This window comes from Pongo pygmaeus, chromosome 2 (assembly GCF_028885625.2).
Source record: "Pongo pygmaeus isolate AG05252 chromosome 2, NHGRI_mPonPyg2-v2.0_pri, whole genome shotgun sequence".
Lineage (NCBI taxonomy): Eukaryota > Metazoa > Chordata > Mammalia > Primates > Hominidae > Pongo > Pongo pygmaeus.
In genome coordinates, this window is record NC_085930.1 from 72,429,936 (window position 1) to 72,457,819 (window position 27,884).

The window sequence follows — 27,884 nt, forward strand, 5'->3', positions numbered from 1 at the left end:
TCTAGGTTTTGTCCATTCAGTATGATATTTAGCCTGTTTATTTTTAAACAGATTAGGAACTAAATCTCAGAGAGAGGAAGTTTCTGGCCCAGGCCACAGACCTCATTTGGAAATCACACATAGGTCTGCCTAGAACCCAAGTAGGAGCCCAATAAATGGTAGCTTTGGGGATGTTGACCACAATGTGTTTCCATTTCAGTATTCCTATATGGTACACAGCTGTCAATAAAGGCTGTTGACTGAATGAGCCAAATTAAGTCAAATAAAATACAAATGAATTCATGTTAATTAAGCATATGACAGTCCAGTTGGACCTGTGGAAGAGGGGAAGCAACCTTGGCTTTCTAAAATTAGCCATACATGAGCTATTGAGCCAGGCAAAGCTGCTTAGTGGCCAGAAAGCCACCATGTGGTTTCTTCTGCCTGGAACTCTGTTGTTCCCCCTTGCCACCTGGGAAACTCATGCTCGTCTTAAATCTCAGACAGTTCTTCCCTTCCTCAAATTCTACCCTTGCTGACTAGATCGAATTCTCCTGTTACCTGTCCCCTTAGCACACAAACCTCTTCTACGTAGAGCCGGCCACAGTGAAGGCTCAGATTTGACTGCATGAGTATGTGGTTGACATCTCTGCCCCCTTGACACCATATACTGCTTCCTGGTGGCAGGGACCATGCTGGGTTTGGAACACCATGGTGTCCCTATTGCCTGGACAGGTGAAACAGGCACCCAAGAAATACAGAATGGAGAACAAAAGGTTCAATTCTCATGATGGCAACCAACAAGCAGAAAGCCATTTCCAGTGCTCTGATGCTCTTTTTAAGCAAACTTGGCTGCGCAGAATACAACACTAATGAGATCTCCCTGTGTCACGGACACAACGAGTTCTTGAGTCAACATTGCATGGCAGCTGCATCTCATTTCTCCTTTCGCTTTGTGCCTAATTTCTGATGGGCAAATATTATCCTGGCATAAAAGTCAAGTTGAGCTGTTGCTGTCTAAGGGTTGCTGGGACACATCGTAATGAATATAATGAAAGCATTGGTTTTCACATGTTTGTTATCTGCCACTGAGAGGGAGCAGTTTCTAGGAGTGCCAGGGACAATGCAGAAAGAGCCTGTGGAGAAGATTGACAACATATGCTCTCCCCAGAACACAGTGGGCAGGTGCACTTAAACTTCAGCCTCTTCCCAGCTGGAAGTAAAATGGATCCGATCAAGGTATTGGGATGAAAAGGGTTTCTGTAGTAAAGCTGCTCACAACAGCCCTGAATGGAAGAAATTGTCTTAGTGTCAATTCTATCACCAGCTTGCTCCTATTAAACAAAGCTGGTAAAGCTCCCAGAGACCACTTTCAATTTCTATTTTAACACTAGAAGCCTCTGTTTTCCCCCAAGAACATGATATCAAACCTCCAAGTGCCATCTATTCTGTTTCTTCACACCAGGTGTTCCTTCTGAACACTGGGCTCCTTCTTTAGCCAAGGAGCAAGGAATGTGTGGAAGCAGGAACAGACCACAGGGAAAGGTTTTTGCTACGATATTATTTGGCACAGCACTTTATCTTTTCGTGACCTTCGTGTCGCATTTCCATACTTGACTAAACTTCCTTGAGACATCCTGCCCCCTAGCCCCACTGAGGTGGTGTTTCTCAGATCCTAAGATACTGCTCCATCTTTCCCACCACGGTAACAATGGCCACGCAGGATCAACTGCTTAGTTAACCCATCTCTTGACAATCTGAGCTCCCCAAAGGCACACCAGGCCTCATGCATGCATTTCCAGGCCCTATATGGTTTTGACTTCACAAAACCTGACCTTTGAATCTCAGATTTGAATCCTGGCTGTGCCACTTATTCAGGCATCTGCACACTTTTTCTGTAAAGGACCTCATACTCCATATTTTCAGCTTGGCAGTCTGTAAGGTCTCTGTCACAACTACAGAACTTTACTGTTGCAGCATAAAAGCAACCAGTGAATAGACACAAATTGTATTATGTTCCAATAAAACCTTATCCATGGAAATTTAAATGTCATATAATTTTCACATCATGAAATGTTACCTTCTTTATACTTTTTCCCCAACCTTTTAAAAATGTTAAAGAACCACTCCTAGTTCTCAAGCATATAAAACAAAGTGACGGACCAAATTGGGTCCATGGACAACAGTTTTTCAATGCCTATACTTATTAACTATGTGAGCTTGGGCATAGATTATACCTTTATGTAACTGTTTTATCATCTGTAAAGTGATAGCACACCCTGATAGGGTTTTTGCAAAGATTATATTAGGTTATATTGTAAACATTTAGAACATTGCCTTGCACATAATATGCACTCAATCAGCGCTGTTGTTATACAATATGCTTAATAACTTTTAAAATATGTTTCAGTTCATAGCCTGCTATCTCTTCATAATCCATCAGTCAAGTACTGAATGGTTAATTCTCTCTTAAGTATCTGCTTCCCTTTCATCATTCCCCTTGCTATTGCCTTAGCATTACCATCAAAAGCTTTCCTTTGGTCCCCCTATGCCTTCATTTCCCCCTCTCTAATCCATCCTGTCCACATTGACCATTAGAATGAATATGCTAAAACCAGGTTATAAGCACATGATTCCTTTATCATAATCTCTCTTCATTATCTCCCCAAAATGAGCTCTGGGGATCATTAATTCCAAGAGTTGTTATTAAAAAAAAAAAAAAAAAAAGAGTTTGTCTTCTTTATGAAAGAGCTACATGTTTAAATAAGAATGGACAAAATGGGATAAAACAAAATTAAGCAGGCTACTCACTTTGCCTTAGTACTTATAACGTCCTTTAATATGCTAATGCACATTGTAAATCTTCAAGAAATTCACAAAGGGAGGTAATTTCCCAAATACAAATGATCATAGTACTGTGTTCTCAAAGAGTGACTTCCAGGGTCCCTGCTTTTAGGGACAGACTTTTTAAAATGCTGGTCTATCCAAATTCCTTAGCTTGGTATGATGATTAAACATGGTCTAACTCCTGACTGGCACACCAGCTACATGTTCACATGTCTACTGCTCTTTTGATATCTTGCTGTGTCTTTGTGTTTGCTGCATCTTCTGCCTGAAATACTTGTCCCTTCCTTGATCTGTCTTGTTTTCCTTTAAGAAGTACTCCTTACTTGCCCTGGGCAAGGACAAGGGGTTTTCCTTCAAGTTCTACTAGAGATGTGTTCATGCATTGATTGTGTACTCAGTGCATTGCTGTGATAAATATGTACACATACAGTTCACCCTTAAACTACATGGGTTTAAATGGCCCAGCTCCACTTATATGGGGAATTTTTTTTAACCAAATGTGGATCAAAAATATCAATAATCACAGGGTATAAAACCTGCATATACAGAGAGCCAATTGTTACATCCAAGGGTTCTGAAGGACTGACTGTAAGTCTTGAGTATGGGCGAATATTGGTAGATGCAGGGGTCCTGGAACCAACTCCTGTGTATACCAAGGGAGAATTGTATCTATTTCCCTCAAAACAATGACTGTGAGAGAATAGAAACTATGTTACGTGTTTATGTTTTTAAAAGCTTTCAAATAAAGTCCTTCATGTTCAAATCTGAATGTATGCCTCACAATCGCCCTATGATGAAAACATTAGAGATGGCATTACCTCCATTTAATGGTCAAGGGCAGTAAGATTCAGCAAGTTAAATAACTTATTCCCAAGTCAAAAACTGCATGTTAGAAACCAGACACAACAGCTTCAAACTCCTAGCCCGGGGTCCTTTCAATTACCTACACAGCCTCACCTAACAAAGCACGCCCAACTACAACTGCAGTCATGACTCACCTCTGATGAGTGTCCTTGATGTGGCACAGGATAAACAGCAGAATCCAGAGGAACCCCAGTGTGTTGAGTGAGCGGATCCAGGTGAGTTCAAATACTCCCCCAGATGGTCCATCTACAAAACCTGGGATCAGAAGTCTGCTGTGGAAGCCAAATTGCAATTTTTACAGGAACCCTCAGGGGAATCCCACCAATTCCTGGCTTAGGCTTAACTTGTTGTCTCCTTGGCTAGCTTTCTCTGCACTCTCTTCCTCCCCACAGCCTCCTAACATTGAGTCTTCCTTCCCACCTTTACCCTCTTAAGCTGTCACCTCCTCCTCATTCCTCATGTTAGGGTCTTTACCGCCTCTCCTCCAATCGGCCAAGGCTAATCATATGGGGCTGATAAACAGTAGGTAATAAAAGGGAACCACGGGCCAGTCACAAAGAGGATCATTTCCATTGGAATTGGGAAAACATTCTCAGCTCCTGACATGGATGCCCTGCAGCAGCTGGGATCCTAGATGCTTCAGGATTAAGTATTGTGTTATTTCCCAATATGCGTGAATGAGTTTTTGTGTTTGTGTGTGTGTGTTTGTTTTACAGCCCTCTCTCCTATCTCCTTATTTATGAACTGGTCCATCCTATAACCTCAGTTTCCTTCACACCTTCCAAAAAGGCTTTTCTCCTCATTCCTCTACTAGGTATAAACACATATTTGTTTGGATATTTATGTCTACTGACACTGAAAGGGAGGCAGACAAATTTCCAGATCTCTCAAAATCTCTGCCATGTTTATGGATGAAGATCAAGACCTAGACAGAAGAAAAAGGCACACTCAGTGGGATTCTACAGAGAACATAAGGAAGGGACTATTTATAGGGGCAGGGGCAGGGTTATGGAATTGAAATGGAAAGATGAGTAATCTCAGTACCAGCAACAGCAGGCAGCCAGACGTCATAACCACCTCTCTAGGCTGCAGGGGCAAGGAGACAAAATAGAGTTGCTGGAACTAAAGAAGAAGGATGCCCAGGTAGGACTCGATTTGATGGACTGCAGTCACTGCTGACCTGCAGCCCAGCACAGGAAAGGATCAGGCTAAGAAACACTCCAACTTCTCCTCTTCTGCCCTCCAGCCTCCTCTGGGTGCCTCCCATTGTCCGAACCCTCTTGAAAGTCACAGCTCTAGGAAGTCCAGGTGACACAGTCCATAGAAGCCAAAGTCCTAGACAGGACAGAGATATCAGAGAATGGATGGAGGATAGCAGAACACAAACATAGTACAGCCAACATAAGCATACGTTACCATGAGTCACACAAGAAAATACAAGCATCTCCCTGGTTTTATCCTGTAGCGATTTTTATGCAACGTTTGCAAAGATGCCTTGATTTATCCCTTCTCTCTTGATAAAATGCCCTGCACTGCCTTCCCTCTCTGCACCTCCCATCCTCTGATGAGGGCAGTTAGGCTATTAGAAAGGACATCTATTGTTTTTCCCTTTAAGGAAAAGTAGCTCCCTTTTCCCTTTAAGGAAAGACCTCTCCCATTCAGCCCATTGCATCCAACTTATGCTCCATCCCCCAAATCATAAGTGGGAAAGTGGCCCTGGCCTAGCCAATCAATGTGTTCCAACACTCTGGCCACAGCAAGAGAGTCAGGAATAAGCTTACATTCAAACTGGCCCAAGGAAATTGAATTCAAATATTTTTGCTAGAGACCTTGAGAGAGGGAAAGTGTGTTTCAATTGCTGCTGGCTTACGAAATTGTGAATCTGGAGTTTCCAGAAGACATTTTTCTGTCTTCTGGAGAGGGCTTGCTGGTGACAAAAGTCAGCTTAGAGGAAGGCAGAGCTGAATCATAGAGACAGGGAAGGGAAGCGAGAGAGACAAACTCACAGACACGCACTGACTCCAAAACTTGAAGAAACTGCTTGAGCCCCTGAAACCAGCTGTGTCTGAAATCGTATTCCTGAACTTTTCTGTAGGTAATCCACTAAATTATTCTTTGGGATTGGGACTTAAGGCAGTTTAAGTCATATCTTGATTACCTGAAATGAAAACCTCCAAATTAATACAGGTGGCATGCAACTAGGGGCCTCACAGCAGGACAAGTCTGCACAGTGAAATTTTGGAATAAAGACTCTCTTGAGAACTATGTAAGACTTGGCAAAGAACATGCATTAAACTTTGAGATAAGCTTAAGACATCATATTGCAGATGCTGCCACAGGCTCCTGTTCTACAAGAGGACAATAAGGTGTCCTGTGCCAGCCAGCCTGGAAGGTCTCTGCATTCTCTGAAGATGCTGTAGAGCTTCAAGGAGATTTGACCAACTGTTTTAGTCTGAGTTCTCCAGAAAGACAGACCAGTAGTACATTTTGAGAGATATATGAAGAGGGATTTATTAGGGGAATTGGCTTAACTGATTATGGGGAAGTGGAGAAGTTCCCCATAGAGAGGCTATGTCTGCAAACTGTAGAACCAGGAAAGCCTACAGCATGGCTCAGTCCAAGTCCAAAGACCTCAGAACCAGGGAAACTGATGGTGTAATTTTCTATGTGAGACTGTTAGTTTGAGTCCCAGAGTCCAAAGGCTGGAGAATCAGGAGTTCTGACATTCAAGGGCAGGAAAACATGGGTGTTTCCAGTTCCAAGAAAGAGAGAGGAAGAATTCCCCTTTCCTCCACCTTTTTGTTTTACCCAGGCTCCATGGTGATTAGATCATGTCCTCCCACATTGACAGTGGATCTTCCCCCATTCAGTCCCAACCTCCTCCAGAAATACTCTCACAGACACACCTGGAGCAGGCTATTCATTCCAGTTTAATGCCTAACTGCCTGGGTTTCCCTTTCAGCAGAATAGGAACAAGCCAAGTACCTACTGAAACATGGGAAATAAATACTGCTTTCCCAGCTCTCTGAGTATCTTTAATCCTGTCAAGTTGAAACCCAGAACCAACCATCACACCAAGGAAAACCACAGCAAAGACTCCAAAGTCCTAGTAATTATCCTAAATCTTGTCCCTTACTTATCCCTCTGGCTCCCCTTATCTTTACCTAAAGATGGACGGCACAATGAGTCCCATTTTCACCCCCGACTCTCCTTTGGTCATTTTCACCCCACACTCTCCTTTGGCTATGCAGCTCTCCTTTCCTAAATGTAAGATTAAGACTTTAAAAAAATGGAGACCAGGCACAGTAGCTTACGCCTGTGATCCCAGTATTTTGGGAGGCAAAGGCAGGCGGATCACATGAGGCCAGGAGTTCACCAGCCTGACCAACATAGCGAAACCCTGTTTCTACTGAAAATGCCAAAAATTAGCTGAGTGTGGCGGCACATACCTGTAATCCAGCTGCTTAGGAGGCTGAGGTACTAGAATCACTTGAGCTCAGGAGGTGGATGTTGCAGTGAACCAAGATCACACCAATGCACTCCAACCTGGGTGACAGAGTGAGACTCTGTCTTAAAAAAAAAAAAGAAAAGAAAGAAAAGAAAAAAAAAAAAGGAAATTAGCAAGATCTACAACTAGAGATCCCTTGCCTTGGGAGTACTATTTCTAGCTCAGCTTAGTAAGCTTCTAATATCTCAAAATAGGCAATATTTCCCCCATACTAGTGGCCACAGTTGAACATTGGGTAGCATCCTCCAAACCCTGAAAATGAGTCAGATTTCAAAACTCGGGGAATGTCTAAGCCTGTTCGTATCCTGCATGTACCAAGAAATCACCTATTCTCTAGCACTGTCAGCTAATGAGGCAGTTTCCTAAATGTAATTAGAAAAAAAAATGGACATCTAAAAATGTATGTCTAAAACACTAGCTCCACAGGACAGTAATAGGAAAAATTCTCCATGGTCAAACAAGTATTTAAATTTTCTGGTTAAACAGAGATAGTTACATACATCTTATTTTATACATAGTATACAATGCAAGACTTCTTGAGGCCTCTAATAAATTTATGTGCAAGGCAAACTTTAAAAAGCAAAGAGATCTTAGTCCATTTGGGCTGCTATAACAAAATACAATAAACTAGGTGGCTTATGAACAACAGAAATTTATTTCTCACAATTCTGGAGGCTGGGAAGTCCAAGATTAAAGAACTAGAAGATTAAATGTCTGATGAAGCTCACTTTCTGGTTCATAGAGTGTGCCTTTTTGCTGTGTTTTCATGTGGTAGAATGGGCAAGGGGTCTCTCTTGGGCGTCTTTTATAAGACCACTAACCCCGGCCGGGCGCCATGGCTCATGCCTATAATCCCAGTACTTTGGGAGGCCGAGGCGGGCGGATCACGAGGTCAGGAGATCGAGACCATCCTGGCTAACACGATGAAACCCCGTCTCTACTAAAAATACAAAAAATTAGCCGGGCGAGGTGGCGGGCGCCTGTAGTCCCAGCTACTCGGGAGGCTGAGGCAGGAGAATGGCGTGAAGCCCGGGAGGCGGAGCCTGCAGTGAGCCGAGATCGCGCCACTGCACTCCAACCTGTGCGACAGCGAGACTCTGTCTCAAAAAAAAAAAAAGACCACTAACCCCATTCATGAAAGCTCTGCCCTCATGTCCTAATATCTTCCCAAAGGCTCCACCTCCCAGTACTCTATCACTTTAGGGGTTACAATTTCAACGAATGAATTTTGGAGGGCCATTAACGTTCAGACCACAGAAGCATCATAAACAACTTGAGTGTCCCTTATCCAAAGTGCTTGGGACCAGAAGTGTTTCAGATTCAAATTATTTTTATATTTTGGAATATTTACATTATACTTTGAGCATCCCAAATACAAAATACAAAATCCTTTATCATTTTGGCACTTAAAACATTTCAGATTTTGGAGCATTTCAGATTTTTGTATTTGGGATGCTCAACCTGTACAGTATTTTTCAATCTCATTTAGCCACAGGTTTGTTTTTGGTTATTTGCTTGTTTTGGGTAAGCAAAGCACCTCTTGGGACAATACTGTACAAAAAGACCCTGTAAAAAATATAAGAGATCATTCTCTAAATATCCAAATAAGTAAAGCTATGAGTGGACAAAAACATAGAGCTGTCATAGCCGTAAAAAATGTTAATAGCTATCCTATTTTTTAAATTTTTTTCTCTCTTTTCTCTCTAGCTACTCTATTTTAATATCAGCAGGTTCATTCCAGCCTGCTCAAGCCCTTTCTCCCCTCCCTTTTGAACTCTCATCTCAAGAAGGCAACCCTCAGTGTGAATTGTGTAAGGGACAGTTGATGTCTGGCTAGGAAACGGCTACCATTGTCCAAGTTCCCATGTGACCACATCAATCCAGGATGCCCTATTTTTCACTTAGGAGTAATCACAAAATCTGATCTTTCACAGTCAGACCACCATCCTCAAATGCCCAAATCAAGCTCCCTGAGAAACAGCAAAACAGACGGAAGCCCCACTCCTTCCAGATTGATTTTTATTGCCATTATAGCACAATTCAGTCTCATTCCACATCATTATATTTGATAACTGCCATAAACCTGAAATCACTGTTATTTGATGTCAGCACAAAAGTCATTCCCTGAGCTGAACCCTACCTGGGCCAATCAACAAACCTTTATCAGCTTCCCTTTTCACATGTATGTAAAATAACCTACCAGCTCATTCTTGTCTAAAACGTCAGGCAAAGGAATCAAACAAGTGCTTGCCTGGTTTCACAGCCCAGGAGAAACACCCTGTCTCCTCACTTTCTAAGGGAAGACAACAGAACAAGATTTTCTTTATCCTACACTCAAATCTGATGTTCTGAAGTTCAGAACAAAATTAAAATATTTATACGGTATCTGACCAGTATCTTGAGAGAAACTTGTTTTGATCTTTAGAAGTTTTTTCCCTCAAAACCAGTGAATAGCTCAGTTGGTTCAGGTCCAGTGTTATAAAGATTGCAGTGTAGAATTCAATGTTCAATCCCCCTGTGGCCCTGTTAGCAAAATCACAGAAAAAAGTTCCATTCCTCAGTGCAGAATACGGGGTACACCCCCCTTCCCTTCTCTGTCCATGATATCCAATGAATAATCCACTGGGGAAATGTTTAATAAATCTTTTCATATGGTAATAATTAATGTCTGTTATTCATCACTGCAGATAAAATAATGAACTCGAAGTTATCAAGCACATATTAAATGTTTAATAAACATCCATTTCCTTGTGATTTTATTTTTCTTCTCACCGAAAGCCACTTGGGTTGAGATCTATGAAAATAAAAACACCCTTTCAGGGTCTCACCCTGCTATGTAAACAACCAAAATCCTACTTCATTTTGCCTTACAGGAACTGTAAGTGTTGCTATGAGGATTTTCTACTCCTCTTATCATAAGATAGAAACTAGAACACTGAATATAGTAGCAAAAAAAAAAAAAAAAAGACTGTGAAGATCTGTAAGTTCTGGATTTAAATTCTAGTTCTATGACTTTCTAGCTATGTGAACTGGGGCAGGTTATAAACCTTATAGGCATCAATTTTCTCACCTCTAAAATTGGAATAATATTTGAAACTACCTCAAAACATTGTAGTGAAAGGAAGATAAGGTCAGCAAAAATCTAAGAACAGTGTCTGGCACAAAGTAAGTACATAATAAATCAAAGAGAGATTGTTTTCCCCCAAAAAGATTGAGAGCATAAACACTTGAGCCAGACTCTCTGAGTCCAAATTCTGGTCCTGCCACTTACTTGCTCTCTCATCTTGGGAAAATTATTTAAATACTTGTACCTCAGTTTCTTTATCTGTAAAAATGAGATAATAGCTACCATGTTGGGTTGTTGGGGGAATAAATGAGTTTATGCATGCCTGGCACTTAGCAAACGCTGTGTATTATCTGTTACTATCTAAGTCCATGTCTACGACCTATTTATCCTTAGCTGCCACCTCTGAAAGGGAAGAAGAGAGAAGTGTCATGAATACCCATTTTCTTGAGGATTTAAGGACACATTAGGCATCCAACATGGTTATAGACGCTTAAGGGTCAAGCATGACTTTGAGCCACTCGGTGGAACAATCAAGAGTCTGAAAATCTTGGCTTCTGTCTACACAACAGTTATTAGCTGAATGGCAGTCTGATTTACTTGGAAAGTGACAATTACATGTAGTGGACACTGTGAGGCTCACCAGCATCCCCTCCTCAGGTTCTTGCCCCCATCCTCCAGCTGCTGGGGACATTGGTTGCTGTCAGCTCCCTGCTGCCACTCTCACTGCAAACTTCCTCACCCACGCTAATGCCCCCTCCTGATGGCTGGCTGTCCTGAGCACACAAAACCTACTGGCTTACCCCACTTTGTGATAACTCCAGATGGACATCCCAGCCCCAAGGCTTCCCTGAAGATATGTGAATGGGCCTCAGTTGCAGCTGCATTTCAGAACAGCTAACTCTTCTGTCTAATGCAACTCCCCATCTCAGAGTCTATATTCAGGGACCCCAATCTAGGACACTATGCTAAGTGCTGTTTTAACAACCAGAAATAAGACCAAACAAACACTTTTGTTGAGGACTGACACATACAAGTCATGCTACTAGTGAGAAACATCAAACAGGATAAATATCAAATATTGAAACAGCCCTCAAAGAATTGTCTAGTAGGGAACACAGGGGTGAAATAATTCATTATGTAATAAATGCATGTAACAAGTGTTGCAAGGGGAAAATAAGGCTGTGATAAAAGTATATAGTGGAGACATGAAGTAGTGGGGAATGGAAAGGAAAGAGAAAAGGTACTCAAGGAAGTAGACTTGAAGAAATTATTTTTTGTTTGTTTACTGCCCACCAAAAGATGAGTATCTACATGGACCAGAAATCTCTTTTCCTTTTCCTCAAAAAAGAAAGTTCACTGGTTCCATAAAATTATAGGCCTAAAATGCAACACACAATAAGAGCTCTCACTGTTATTTGACTAAAAGTCTCCATCATTTAAACTATTTAATCTGCTCTGAGCTCCGAACACTTTCTCCTTTCAGAATGCATTTATGGCTACAGAATCTGGGCTAGGTTTTCCTGCTGGAATCCACAATGACTTATGATATTGTGTTTCAAGCTAGATGCTGATGTAAGAATACACAAATTATGTAAGACAGAATTTTGACCGGTTTAATGATTCGCACGGCAATTCTCTCACCTAATGTTTCTCTCTAGATAAAGGGAGCTTACTTGACTGAAACCCTCTCAGCCCTTCCCCATCTCTCACTCACTCCTCTCTTAGACGAAGAAATTCATGATGCTGTACTAGGGACGTAAGGCTGCCTAATTTGGGTTTGAACATTAGAAAGCCCACTTGCATACAGATATTGGGAATATTCTCCACTGCCTGACCTTAGCAGTAATAAGGTAACATTTTGGATTCAGTCTACCTTATTTTTTTTGTCTTATATCTTAAATTGGGTGGCTTAAAGCCCTACAGTTATTACATTGAAATCCTGGTTCGATTCTGAAATGAGAATTCTGACAAGGTTATGACACTAGAATTCAATCTAGTCTGTCACACTAATTTGGGACAAAGTAAAACATGACAATATAAGGCTTGACAAATCTCTGGAGGTTCAGCTTTCATAAATATGGAGGTATGACCCAGTGTAGTCTTAACTACTCTACTGTGTCCCCTTTGAAGAATTCACACCCCATGGGGCCTTTGGAGTAAAGGACAAGGTAGAGAAAGCTGTTGAGAAAAAATCCATTAAACCTCCCCTTCAATTAAGCAGGATATTTTAAATCCCAAAGGACCCATCCAAGGAGACAAGCAGGCTTCCTGGTTACATGGGCACATTTGTATAGGATGATTTACCTTTCCACACAACATACAAGTCACACAATTCATAGCTTATACAGTTTACTACACTCATTATCAAAAGCATTTTTCTCTGTTCTTGGTCAGATCATATGTAAGGTAAATTCCCAAACAAAAATTTAACTTCCTCTTACCCTCTGAGAGTATTTTGTCAATAATTTTAAAAAGAGACAGGATGCGTTTTCAATTGGTAAAAAGTATTTTTCGAGATCTCAGATGCTTGGAAAGATAATTCACATAACTGGGGAGAGTCAGGGGAAGAAGTCTTTGTAAATTTCAGCCTCTCTGGAAATCAGAAATTCAGTGGCTGAGAATGTATTTGGGGAAGATGAAGATGAGCTCATAGTGGGTGATATTTTCTCTTCCTTCCTTATTATCCCATCATGACAAAGGGCTGTTGAATATATTTTGTGTTTTCTCTGATTGTTTTGTGCCTCAATCCCAGGATATCACAGTTCGGTTCTTAGAGAATACATGATCCCTGCTAACATTCAATTCTACCTCCTAAATAGCTCTCACGCCCACCTGCCCTTCTCCATTCATTTCACCATATCATAAAGCTCTCTCTCCTGGCCTTGAGCAATGACCTGCTAACTAGTCTCCTGCATCCACTACTGCTCCCTTCCAGCTCAGTCTCTACACAGATCAAAGAGGTCACAAAGAATGAAAGGCCATACATTGTGGAAGAGGGAAAAGCAGACCCTGACAGCTGGGAGCTGGCCAGACACTATCAACTAGGCCCCCGGTTGCCAGGAGCTGGCCTGGCCCTAACAAGTAGGCTTGAGCATTCTCCTGTGGACTATAAACAATCTCATAGAACATCAGCATTAGACAAGTCTACTCTGCGACAATGATGAATCAAGACAAACAAGACAACTCTTTTAGCACGTCTGGCACAGATGAAATGTGAGCATTGTCCAAACCACACAAATGGCTGCATATTCTTCGTGTCCCAGAGAATGATGACTGCACGTTCTTTACCAACTCCAACTCAAGCCTCACCATATTCCTCTCTTATTTATAAACATAAAATTAGGAAACCCAACCAGAAGAACCCCATTCTATGACAGCATGCAATCCAGGGTAAAGCTTTCACTCGTTGAAGCCTCCTCAAATCACCTAGCACACACCCCAATCCTATAAGTCCTTCTAACAGCCTCTTGCAGAGAGAACCCATGGTTCTCCCTGAGGCTTCTCCCTTGTAATGACCACTAAATCCAACTTGTTGAACAACAGGCATGTTCCTGGTGGTCTTTGGTGCAGAGTATTGACCACTTTTAGCTAAAAAAGAACAGACTTCCTCAGATAGACCACCTGGGTTCGAATCCCAGCTCTGCCACTTCCTCCCCACCATGTACTTCCCAGGCCAAGTTATGAAACTTCACTGGGCCTCAATTTGCTCATTTGCTCATTTGTAATATGGTAACAAGGGAATTTTGCCTACTTCTTTCAGTTTTTTTTTTTTGAAAGTTATAAAGTAATACATAGAAAGTTTATATAACATAACATTTAAAACACACATCAATCAAATCAATCCTACTTAAATTGATAACCAAAGCCATCACTGTGGATAATAAAGGCTTTGTTAATTGGCTGCTGCCTACCTTTTTAGCCTCAAAGTACCTCAGTTTTCTCCTCTATAATAGGAGGATGATAGTACCAATAATAATAGAAGGATAATGACATCAAATCAATAGTATTACAAAGATTAGGTAAATTTCACAACTACACTTGGCTGGGTCTTTGGAATACCTCTCACCATCAGCACTTAGTAGGCACACAACAGATGTTGCTTTACCTCCCTGATCTGAGCAAACAATTAACTCTTTCAGTCCTTTTTCATCTCTTCTGTAAAATCATGGGATTAGACTGTGTTCTGTGGGGTACCCCATGTAGGTGCTTTGAGGATTCTGCAAAATTTTAATTTGTATTGTAAAAATGTATTTGAGGAGAAAAAAATTTTTAATTTCATAGTAGCTGTGACTGATACAAGGCTGTGATTGTCATTCACAACCCCTGGAATCCATATGGAAAACACGGTCCCTTAGCAGTGTCTCACACCAAATAGAAAATCAGGAGATACTTGTTGAACAAATGAAGTACTGATTTCAAATTTTTGAGTTTTAAATGTGCTTCATCAAATGACCTCACATATTAATATCATACTAAACAAATGTTATTATACTTGGATTTGTAAGTTTATCCTATTAAAATATTAATTTTTGTGAAGTATACATTTATTGTCAAAAAAGGTATGTAAAATGTTAATTTAACACGTTTTATATATTGGGATTCTAAGTCTTTTTTCTGGGAAAAAAAAAGCATCTATAGCTATAAAAGTTAACATGTAACTTCACTAGATCATCTCTAAGCATCTTCTGATTCAGGACGCAGAATCACAATTTCAACATGGATGTTGTATACTATATAAGTGGGCAATTACTGCTTTTTAAATAAGTGGGTTGTTCTCTTAGGTAGAAAACAAAAATTTCCTTTTGGAAAAAAAATACCACCATCCTGTATTACTCAAAGATACCAAGAAACACATAAACACACACACATATCAGAGCCAGTGAATACACCCATGACTGCTGTTGGCCTCCTGAATCTGTGTGCAGTGAATTATACTTGCAGTGCTGGGCTATTACTTTTAGATACACTAGTAACAAGCCGTTGAGATGATTACACTTTCTCCTGCCTGAATAATGTTATCAAGTTATGCTGAATCATTTTACTCTTTACAATCAAAACTATGCCTGGAAAATATTCAACAGGGCACTGTTCAGCATCCTTCTGATTACAGTAGCTGAGACGCTGAAATACCTCGAACACAGACCGTACAAAAGGCGGTCATGATAACAGAAATTGGCTTGGAAGAAACTTGGATAATCAGCTCCAAAACGTGGAAATCATCAAAGCATTTTAAAGACACAGAAGTGATCCAAGGCACTCCTATTGCATAAATAACGAAACAGGTCCAAAGAGAGTACATAATTTCTTCATCCTCAATTACCAAAGCAATAAATATACTAGGCCACAATATTGGTCTCAACCTTTCCTATTACATCATATGTATTCAATATACTTTATTTTAATTGAGATCTAGTTGAATTGCAATCTAGTGCAGAAAATGTTTTATTTCTAGGAATGTGGTAGACAAATAATCTCAATGTCTGTCCTACTAAAAATAACCAAAATGCCTATAAATACTTTAAAATCTTCTTAAATGCAAAGATAATCTAGCAAGAAAATAAGGAATACTGAGGGTAAAACCTAAATGAACACAAGTAGAACACTGAAGCCAGCATTCAACCTAAGGGCAATTATTTGTGGAAATTGACCATTGGTTTTTATGTTCCTGCTGAACTCAAAAGACCACATTCAGGGACACCAAAGGTTTTATGCTGGACCCACCCCATAAAGCCATAACACAAAGAACTATACCTTCAGTAAATAGGTAAATGGGGGGAATATGTGCTATTAGGGGGCTTCAAGGAAGGTTATCTTGCTGAAATATTGTCACCAAGAAAAGAAAATGACCAGAATTTACAGCTCAAAAGCTAGCCTTCAGGTGAGCTCATTGTCTGAGGCAAATAAAATTCATTCTAGGGATAATTTGCTCTTAACCAAAGCTTTAAAAAATTTCCACTTGTAATATATCGTACAAAAAAATTATTGTAAAAAGAACTCACTTGAACATACAAAATTAAAAAAAAGAAATTAGAAAAAACTCAAATGTCACTTGACAGGTGAGTGGATAAACAAACTGTGGTATAACCAAACAACAGAATACTATGCAGCAATAAAAAAGAACAAACAAGTAATAGATTCGACAACTTGAATGAATCTCAAATATATTATACTACTGAAAGAAGCCAGTCTCACAAGGTTTACATTCTATTTGATTTCATTTATACAGCATTCTGGGAAAAAGTATAATGACAAAACATATAAGTGACTGCCAGGGCTTAGAGGTAAATAACTTACTGAGTGATTTTGCTGAGAAAGAACTTTCTATTCATCAAAGCTACTGACTGGACTCTACTACTCCACGAAGTAATGAGATTCCTGTCATTAGGGGTATCTAAAGCCCTGACTAGATAATAATATATCAGAGATATTGTAGAAGGAATTCATGTTTTACAGTTTGGATGGATACCCTCTAAATAATTTATTCCACCCCTGAGGGACTCTATGTATAAGATAAAGCCTGGTTTGCACAGAAGTATACCTGGCCACGGCTAACATTAAATACAGTTCCTGCACTTTTGTCATTGACAGCTCATGGAAAAACTCTCAACAAATAAGTACTTCACAAAATTGTGTGCCATCAACAAATTTGGAGTGATAACTGATATGATTTGGCTTTGTGTGACCCAAATCTCATCTCGAATTGTAACCCCCCATGTCAAGGGAAGTGATGGAATCATGCAGGCAGTTTCCCCCAGGCTGTTCTCGTGCTAGTGAGTTCTCACAAGATCTGACGGTTTTTTGTGTTTGACAGTTCCTCCTTCACAGACTCACTCTATCCTGCCACCTTGTGAGAAAGGTGCCTGCTTTCCCTTCCACCTTGATTGTAAGTTTCCTGAGATCTCCCTCATCTTGTGGAACTGTGAGTCAATTAAAGTTATTTTCTTTATAAATTACATAGTCTCGGTCAATTTTTTTTTTTTTTTTTGAGACTGAATCCTATTCTGTCACCAGGCTGAAGTGCAGTGGCACTCTGGCAATTCTTTATAGCAGCTTGAGAACAGACTAATACAATAACTTTATGGTAACTGTTATACTAAGCCTAGTTAAGGAGACAGAAACCTAAGACATATTCATCACACTCTAGAAGTTGAAAATATTGCTGGGAAGAGCAGTCATTAATACCTGAAAAGTTAAATAACATACAAGAGTTAAATAGTAATGCACGGTAGCAACACAAGAAAGACAACGGGTAAAACACGTCTAAATGCCAAATCAGGTGTAGAGGTAGTAAAGTCTATGGAGGAGGGGAGCTACTGGATGTCTTCTATGTGCCCCCGCAGGTTCCCTCTGTATCCTGTCTCCCCAAGCTGTGTGACCACAAAGCCAGTGCATATGGATACACTAACAGACTCTCTTTTTTCTAGATTGTAATTGGATTCAGTCAACAGGGGGCCCAGTAAGAGATCAAGAGGGTGGGATGAGTCAGGTGAGGGTATTTATTTCCCCTATTCCCTTCCTTTCTATTCACTGAAGGCTCCCACTAGGAATCCATCTCTACAGCTCCCTCTCAAAGTTCTGGTCATCACTCGCTCCACTTTCCCCTTTGGTCTATGGATGGTAATAGTTCCCAGTTATTGCTAGTCTCAGGGTGCTTCACCATCCTCTTGTGGTATTTCTTAACCCTAGTCCCACCTTTCAAATAGTCTATTTAATTATCTTCAAATTACTCCATTTGATTTTGCCATTTGCTGGAGCCTGGATTGATGCTGTGGGGAAGGGAGGGCTTACTCTGTGCATTGTAATTATCAGGAGACGCCTTATGGGTTGGAACAAGGGTTTGAAGGATGGGTAGAAAATAGACATTACTGTATCTATAAGGTCTGTCCAATGGCTACAGATTACATTATGCATGGAAAGGGATTCAAGATCTACACAGTGATAGAGAAGCATGTGGCCTACTGAGGGTAGAGTGGGCCCAGCTGATTTCAGTGGGAATGGTAGATGTGTTTGTGCATGTAGTTGGGAGAGAAAGAACACATTCATACATTCAAACAGTATTTATTAAGCTCATAATATAAGATATGCATTGCGCTAAGTTCTTGGAAAACAGCAGGGAGCAAAACACACTTTTCCAGAGTGTATTAGTTATTCATTGCTGCATAACAAAAAATCCTAAAACTAAGCAGCTTAAAACAACAATATGTTCGTTGTTATCACACACTCTTTGAGTCAAGAATTAAGAGTGGTTTAGCTGGGCAGTTCTAATTCCAGTTTCTCATGAGGTTTCAGTCCAAACATCAGCTACGCTGTGGTCAACTGAAGGCTTGGAGCTGGAAAATCTGGTTCTAGGATGGCTCACACACATGGCAGACAAGTTTATTCTGGATGTTGTCAGGAAGTCTTGTATCATGGACTTCTCTATGGGACTGCCTGCCTAACATGGCAGCTGGCTTACAACAGTGAGTGACCCAAAAAAGAGCAAGGTGGAAGCCGTAATGTCTTTTATAACTTAGCCTCAGAGGTTACAGTCTGCCATTTCCCCCAATGTTTGATTGGTCAAACAGGCTGACCCTACTCAGTGCAGGAGGGGACTAAACATGGGTGTGACTTTCAAAAGAGAAGAATCAATGGGGGTCATCATGGAGACTGGCTACAGCATGAGGTTTACAGATTCTATAAATCATAAACACACACACACACCAAAGGCATAATTGTAACCTATAGTCAATACAGGGAAGAAAACCCAGAGAACTACTAGGTCATCTAGCAGAAGAATCTGATTGAAACCGGAGGTAGAAATGTGGCGAGACTCAACAGTCACAAGGCAAGTCAAGGGCACCTGACCCAGAACCATTGGCTCTGGACAAGTTTAGTTCTTGTACAATCACCAATTTCCACATGAAATCTCCTATCAGCAAAGTTTCCATAGCAAGGAGCAGAATAATCGTCAGAATTCTCAGTGCATCTTTTTATCTCATTTTCACCTTCCTACCTTTCCCTCCATGTTTCCTTTGTCTCACCCCAATCCAGACCTATTTTATCTTCCCTCTAGTTAACAGGCACAATCTCCTCATTTTCTAATTTTGCCATGATGATTCTAGTTAAACTGAGAAAAAAGTCAACAAAAATAATCAATGCATGTAGAATATAATTTCAGTCTCCCTACTTGGAAAATAAAAACAACTAGTTGTCACTCTAGACAATAATGAGAATGCCAAGAACCAGCCATTTGGGCCTCTTAAGTCAAGTCAGATAATAGAATTGAACTCCAGGTGCACAGACACCTGGAAGGGGTCTCCAGCAGGCCTATAGCTGCCAAAGTCCCAGTCTCACATCGAAGTAGCCCCTAAATTAGACGAAAAACGCAGGAGCTCAAGTCTTCTTGATGCTCACAAATGGTCTTCTGTGCTTACTTCCCCTATAGAACTGAGAAACAAGGCACAGCCTAATGAGTCCAGTGGCTATTGGGGTCAATAATTCTCACTGGGGAGAGAAAGCATCTTGAAGATGTATTGAAATCCCAGGAGGGTGAAGTCTAGACCAGCCCCCCAACTGATTGATACCCAACATTTACAGGGATACTTACCCACCATTAGAATTTCTGCTCATATAAACTCATTTAAAATTATTATAATTCCAGAACCTATAAAAGAATAAACATGTTGATTCTTCTACTCGGCTCAGAAAATAAAATAAAATAAACTGCAATGCAGAAGAAAGAACACAGGAATTAGGACCTGAGAGACTGAATTGTAGTCCCAACTCTGCCACTTGATACCTTTCCTGAATAAATCCCTTCCCCTCCCTCAGGCTCAATTCTCTCGTCTCTACAATGAGGGGGCAAACTGGGGTAATTTCTAATTATCTCCCCAGAGACCTTAAGACTGCATTTATCTCTAAGCATGTAACTAACAAATTAGGGATCTCTCACCCTTAGAAAGATACATACTGCCAGAAAATTGTTTTGGCATTTAATGAAGTAGGGGTATAATGAGGCTGTCCAACTCTCTCTTGTGATCAGGGTATATAGGCACATATTTGGAGGAGGAAGAGAAATCAGGGAGAGGGTGGAGGTTCAAAACAAAGAATGAAAGGTCAGTTTATCAATCCCAAACCTAGTGTGGTATATTAGTTTATTATTCAAGAATATTTACTTCCCCCCATTTCCACTCCATGGAAGAAATGATCCTCCTTCTGCTTTGCCTTTGCACTGGACCTGGTGACTTGCTTTAACCAACGGGTTGTTTGCAGACATAACAGCAAAGGAGTGGCTGGAAAACTTCTTGTGCAGTTGGATGTACCCTCTTGTCCTTCTACCATTGTGTGAGAAGAGCTTCCTCTAGGGGCTGCTGCTCCTTTAGCCTAGGCCTCAGAATGAAACATTCTGAGGAGACGCAAGCCATCAGATCCACAGCATAAAGCAGGGTTGCTCCAACCAACCTGTAGATAGGTAAGACTAAATGATCACTGCTTTAAGCTCTCATGGGATTGTTACCCAGAAAAAGCTACTTGATACACCTGGTTATGTGTAAGAATCACATGATAACGTTTTAATGAGATTCCAGGGCTCCAACTCTGAGTCTACTACCCTAGACTCTCTCCAAAGGTGGAACCCAAGAAACAAATATCTCTCCCTATGTGATTCTGATACAGCCAGTCCCCACACTATGCTTAGTAACAACTGCTTTAGAACAGTCTTTCTCAATGGATAGCTCACAAATCACCTGCCTCCAAACTACCAAAAGAGTTCATAAAAACATTAAATTCTCAAGCCCCTTTTCATACCTAATGAATCATAGTTTCTGGACCTGAACACAGGTAGCTTTAGCACGCACAAACTCTCCAGGTGATTCTAATACATACTGATCTGACAACCAGGGCTCTTATACTATGATTCTCAAATTAGCATGTATCAAAATCACCAGCAGCGCTTGTTAAAACAAAGACTTCTGAGCTCCAATCCCTGAGTTTCTGTTGCACAGAGTCTGAGGTGGGCCTGAGAATATGCATTCCTAACAGGATCCCAGGTGGTACTGATGCTGCTGGTCTGGACATCACACTTTGAGAACCACTGGTACATATCTGATTCACAATCTGAGCTGCACATTGGAGTCACCACGAGAACTTAAAAATACAAATAACAGATTCCCAGTCCACATATTCTGATGTAGTTAGTCTGGGGTGTAGCTTGGGCATAGGAATTTTCCAAAGCTCCCCCAGGTGGTTTTCTTTTTTCTTTTTTTTGCCTTTTTCTGAGATGAAGTCTTGCTCTGTTCCCCAGGCTAGAATGCAGTGGCGTGATCTCAGCCCACTGCAACCTCTGCCTCCTGGGTTCAAGCAATTCTCTTACTTCAGCCTCCCAAGAAGCTGAGATTACAGGCACACGCCACCACGCCTGGCTAATTTTAGTATTTCTAGTAGGGACAGGGTTTCACCATGTTGGCCAGGTTGGTCTCGAACTCCTGATCTCATGATCCACCCGCCTTGGCCTCCCAAAGTGCTGGGATTACAGGCATGAGCCACCGCACCTGGCCCCTAAGGTGATTTTCACTACTCTCAATGTGAGATCCACTGGTGTTGACTTTACCCTGAAGTCTATCACAGTTACTGTCCAGCGAACTTGCTCACTGCCATCCCACACACAAAGGGCTTCCAGCAAACAGCTGGTGAGTGTTCAGGTTTTCACACTGGACTTGAACACCTTAAAGTTTCAGGGGTATTGCATCATATCTCCAGCTATAGTTACCTCCTCCCACTTCAATAAGAGCAGCTCCTCTTTTATCATTTCCTATATTGTTCTTTCTCCTAAGGTTTCATTTGAAGAAAGAGTCCCTTGGCTAAAAAAAAAATTTGAAAACCACTAATAAAAGGAAAAGGACACTAAGCTGAAAATCAGCAGGACTTGCTTCAAGCAATGTAATAATTTAACCGCTCTGAGCTTCAGCTTCTCACTTGATCATCTCTAAGAACAACAGATAACGTTTGTATAGTAGTTTGAAGTTATAAATGACAGTTAGCAGTAATATACAGTAGTTGACAATTTGCTTCACATGATCATTACAACCCTGTGAGATCAAAGATATTAAAGACTCTATTTTATAGATGGGTGTCTCAATCCATTTTGTGCCACTTTAATAGGATATCACAGATGAGATAATTGACAAACAGTAGAAATTTCTCATGGTACTGGAGGTGGAAAGCTCAAGATCTAGGTACTGGCAGGTTTGTGTCTGATGAGAGCTCAGTGTTTACTTTGAAGACGTCACCTTAAACACAGCATCCTTCAGATGGGAAGAACACTGTTCCTCCAGGGCAGAAGAGCAGAATAGCCAGGAGAGAGAACCCACTCTCCAAAGCCCTTTTTTAGAGGCATTAAACCCACCAATGAGACCAAAGCCCTCCTGGCCTAATCACTACTTAAAGGCACCACCTCTTAATACTCTTACAATGGCAATTAAACTTCAACCTGAGTTTTGAAGGAGACAAACATTCAAATCATAGCAATGGAAAAAAGCTCAGGTTGAATAACACCTCTAAATTTATCCAGCAAATGCAATACTGAATCCCAGATCTTCTGAATCCAAATTCTGATTCATTTTACATCACGATGCTGCCTTTAATGTCTCCTCTTTCATAATTGACCTGAATCTCTGCTTTATTTTCTTTTCCTCTGTCTACAAAAGGGGAGCAATTATCTTTAGGCTCAACACCTCCATAATAATGCGGGATTCATCTCATCTAGGGGTAAGGATGAAGGGGAAATTTAAAGGCAGTGATCCCAAAAGCATGGTCCCCTAACCAGCAGCATTTCATCACCTGGGAACTTGTTGGAAACACACACTTTCAGGCCTCACCCCAGACCTACTGCATCAGAATCCCTGGAGGAGAGCCCCAGCAATCTATGCTTTAACAAGGCCTCCAAGTCACATTGATGCATAGTCAAGTTTGATATCTACTGGTTAAGGATCTCTAATGCAATGTATGAAAGCTTTGTCATACAGAAACATAGTGGCATAACTAGTGGTGAGGAAGAAGGCTCATATGAGCTAAATGTCAAATTTTCAAGAATTTTTCAAGCTTCTTAGAAATATTTACACCATGGAAATTTGCAAACATTACAGTGGAAAACTGGAAACACTACAAATCAGAGGACCATTCTCCCCATACAGCCTGTTTACCAGCACACAATTACAATAATACCCTGGTCATAGATCTCAATTCTCATAAGTGGGCTTCAGCCTTATTTCTAAGGTCAAGAGTCCACCTTGAGGGGAATAGGCCGTGTCTTGATTATGCCAGGTGCTCCCATCTGTTATATCTACCAGGAACTAGAAAATGCAGCGTCAAATTTGCTGAAAAATTTTACTAGTTTGCCATTGTTTTTAGAATATAATATAAATATCTCAACAGGAATAAGGGATCCTCCATGCCTCTATTTTCCACTCTAGTCTCATCTCTAACCACCCTCCTCTCCTGCCTGGTCTATACTATGCTCCAACTCCAACCATACTGTAAATCATTTCTCATCCCCCTCCTTCACCATCCCTACCTCTGGTTCATTGCATATGTTATTTCTGCAGCCTGGAAAACCTTCCACTCTCCCATCCTACTCATTCTTTAGGTCTGAGCTCAGTCACAATCCCCTCCAGGAAGTCTACCTTCATAACTCTTCCTTCCCAATCCTTCCCCTGCCTACTCCCCACCCCCAGCTTAGGATGGGTTATGACACATACTTCCTCTGTTATCACACAGCACCTTCTGATATCCTTATCAAGGTACTTACCACCTATGTAACCGGTGACTGGCTCCTTGTCTCTCTGCAACTATACACCCCTAAAAGTACCAATGTTTCAGTCATTATAGAACCACCAGCACCTACTACTGTTGTAGGTTTGTAGTAGATATTCAATAAGTGTTTATTTGAATTAATATATATCTTCTCTGGTTCTGATAATTCATCTGCCTAAATGTCCAAATGCTGACACTTCTAGACTCCCCAGAGTCATGCTATACCAACTTCTATTCACCATTTTGGATTTCCCAGATATGAATAACCACTAGGTAATCATTGCCATCCCCACCCAGATTCAGCCTGCTAGTGATTTTTTTTCTTTCCAAAGTGTACAGGTAAACGAACAAATATTTCTTTTGTAACATAAAGCAATCTGTCCCTGACCCAAGTCTGACTTTGGTCCCATTAATCTCTCCATACTTGCCCTCAAAATCAGGATGTCATTAAGATATAAAACATTATGATGTGTGTATGCCATATTACCTACACATTTAGCTCCTATGCATATACTAAACAAAATTATGTAGTTATTCACCAAAAAACACATACTAGAATGAAAATGGCATCCCTATTCCTAATAGCCCCAAACTAGCAACAATCTGAATGTCCATCAACGGCAGAATACATAATAACAGAGTAGGGACATTGAAGTACAGCTACCTACAACAAGATTCATGAAACCGTGATGCAGGGCAAAAGAAATCAAACACATTTTGGTTTGAAACAGTAATATTGACCATTTGTTGTTTTGGAAAAAAGAACGTAAACATAAATGAGTACATACTATATAGGCCCATTTATAAAGTTTCAAACACAGGTTAAACAAGTCTATGGTATCAGTACTTCAGACAGCAGAAGGTGACAGGAAGGAGGTATAAAAGAGCTTCTGGGAAGCTGGTAAATGTCTGTTTCTTGATCTGGAGTCTGGCTACACTGTAATTCTGAAAACCCCCTCATTATTCAATTGCTAATTCACTGATAATTTGTACACTTCTCTGTACATACATTATTCTTCAATAACAAGTTGTCATTTAAAAAGTCAAAATATCTAAAGCATTGTAGTGGATGTGGTGTGGCGAAACAAAAGTATCAGGCATGCATTCTCTGGTTGTTAGAATGTTAGGGGAGAGTTCAGACACGTGTATCTGAAAGCCAAACAAACAAAACAGACTGTGAATGACTGTGACACGAGCTCACAGGGGTGTGCTAAAGCTGGCCTTCATGAGCCAATGCTACACATCTCTTCCCTACTCTGTATTCAGTGACATCAAATTGATAGCTTGAAATCTGTCACAATGATAATATTTACACCATAGAAATTGGCAAATGCTACAAATCATGGCTGCCAACCCCACTTGCTCCTAAGGAGAGTTGGTTGCTAAACATGTACCAGCACACCAGTAGCTACAGAAACCTAAATTATTACGGGAATTAGCGTGAGCACCAATATCTCAGTCTTAGTCACATCACGGTCCAGTGACAAACGCACACCTTAAAAAAGGAAAAAAAAAAAAAGTCGGACCAGGTGCGGTGGCTTACCCTATAATCCCAGTACTTTGGCAGGCTGAGGCAGGAGAATTACTTGAACCCAGGAGTTTGAGACCAGCCTGGGCAACACAGTGAGATCCTGTCTCTACTACAAAAAAAAAAAAAAAAAAAAAAAAAGAATCTAGAATCAATTTTTTGGAACAAGGTAATAAAAACAAAACTGCCCCAAAACTCTTGCTCCTGGGTGCATCACCCTGCTGCCCTCCAGTGGTAAATAAACTCTTGCATGATTTTCTGGAGATTGGGCTCACCTCAACAGATTCCAGGCACTGCACACAGCCCTTGGTTTAGTTTAGGATGCCTGTAACTGAATACCATTAATTATATAAATTCTGGAAATTACAGGGAGGTAGAATTGATAGACTATATTAACATAAGAATTATCAAAATTTATCTTGCCAGAATATGCAGTATTGGAAACAAAATATTGTCGAGATAATAAAGAAGTTGATAAATCATGATATTGGTGCAAGCCGTACTCAGCAATCCAGTCTGGCCCAGCCTGCTATCTACAAACTTACAAAAAAGCCTGTGGAATTTCAGAAATCTTAAAACCTTGTAAATAATGCATCTTGTTTTGTGAGAATCATGCAGTGAATAATACATCAGACACAGGGGATCTGAAATTCAGAACAAAGAATGGGACTGGGGAGAATTTCAGGTGACCTGAACTGTGTGCTCAAAGCTATGCAATATTACTAACATTAACACTGCCTAAGTACACAGTGTGTTTTTCAAACAAGTAAATGAAAGAAAGAGAAAGAGGTAGAGGAAACAGCTCTAATTTTTTTTTTTGGCACTAAAACAGCAACATTTCCATTTTAGAATTATACACGACAAAATGCAAAGGAAAGCATTGTTGTGAAGTATTTAATCCCTTAGACAGAAGGCTATTAAAGAAGCTGGGAACATTAATTTGTTGATCTTCATGGTGCCCGGAGGTGTTAGTGAAAGCAATCTACAGCCAGCATATGGTGGAAAAGCAGAGGAAAGTTAAAGTGGCCTCCAAGCACTTTGAGCCAACCTCAGTTCTCAAAATGTTCCCCAGACATCCAAGCCCCAGGGCCTAGCTCAAACCACAATCTGGTGTTCCTTTCACTCTTCAAGATGCATTAAATTTTAGAAGATACTGCACCTTTTTTTTTTTTTTTTTTAACGGACAAGGAACCAAACTAGGAAAAAGAAAAGGAACAATGTTACTATGATATCTGTAGCCAACTGTAGAAAGGAAACTTTCCCAAACCGTATTTGGAGACACCAAGCTGAATGGGCGTGATGGATTACTGTAGATATTCTTTTACGCTGCCTGGCAGCCCTTATTTGACTTCTTACAGACTTAGCCCCTGGCCACAGAAGTGGCACATGACCCGGGTCTGGCCAATCACAGCACCCCATTACCCTGAATAAAAAGATTGACTAAGGACTGGGGCTTATCAACAAGGCAGAACCAACAAGAAAAAGAGTCCTTCCTTGAACTAGTAAACAGACATGGCAGGGGGGCAGTTGGGAAAAAGTATCTTTCTATGGACTTCACTAAACTGAGGGCATGGGCATCTGGAACTGTGTGTGGCAGGTGGAGAAATGTTTTATCCAGAAGCCCACGTAGTGGGAAAGAGAGGAAAGAAATAGAGAGAGATGGAGCCCAATGTTTGAGTCCCTGGATCCAGCCACACCAAAAAGCTAAAATGTCCCCCAGATTTCCCAGTTGTTGCATGAGCTCAAAATTCACTCAAGGTCTTTTGAGGTTTTGTTTTGGTATCAGGTGCAATGAAAAAAAACCTTAAAAAATAAACTGAGGGCAGAGGTATAAACAGGTCTATTCTATCTGGACACTGGCTTATCAGCCTTGATCCTGGGAAGAAGAAGTGAATTATCAAATGGTAAATTATGATAAGCTATGAAAAATCCCAAGTAAAACTATAAAGGAAAGGCCAGAGCCTACTTAGAATGCAACTTCTATCATTCTTGAAAGGAAGGGAATTTGCTTTATGTTTATCAACCCCTTCTTTGCAGATCAGGATCCTGAATCCTCTAGATATGAAATATGATTTAAGTTCTAGATTCTCCTAAACAGAGAGTAATACAAGAGTATCTTGCATCTGTAGAGTGTGAGGGAGGGAGAAACAAACGAACAGCAAGAGCTTGCAACTTCTAAGTAATCTCAATAGACCATGACCTGGAAGCTTCTGAGACTGTGTCTCACCTGGTATTTTAACCTACCCACTTGACCAGATGGAATTGGTACAGACATGCTCTAGGCAGAGCGTTGAGTCCAGTGC

General features: G+C 40.7%; 1 long non-coding RNA gene across 4 annotated transcripts in view; it reads right to left on the reverse strand.

Moving 5' to 3' along the window:
• Nucleotides 1-3,071: 3,071 nt before the first annotated feature.
• LOC134739172 (uncharacterized) overlaps nucleotides 3,072-27,884 on the reverse strand; it is a 258,767-nt gene continuing 233,954 nt past the window's right edge. Inside the window, exons 3-5 of one of the 4 annotated variants that reach the window (XR_010125709.1) lie at nucleotides 7,140-7,256; nucleotides 4,545-5,025; nucleotides 3,072-3,962 (exon numbers count right to left, since the gene is read on the reverse strand). This is a non-coding gene — a long non-coding RNA (uncharacterized LOC134739172). Of the gene's footprint in view, nucleotides 5,026-7,139; nucleotides 7,261-27,884 lie in introns of all 4 variants that reach the window. The other 3 variants (XR_010125708.1, XR_010125706.1, XR_010125707.1) reach the window with 3 other exon arrangements.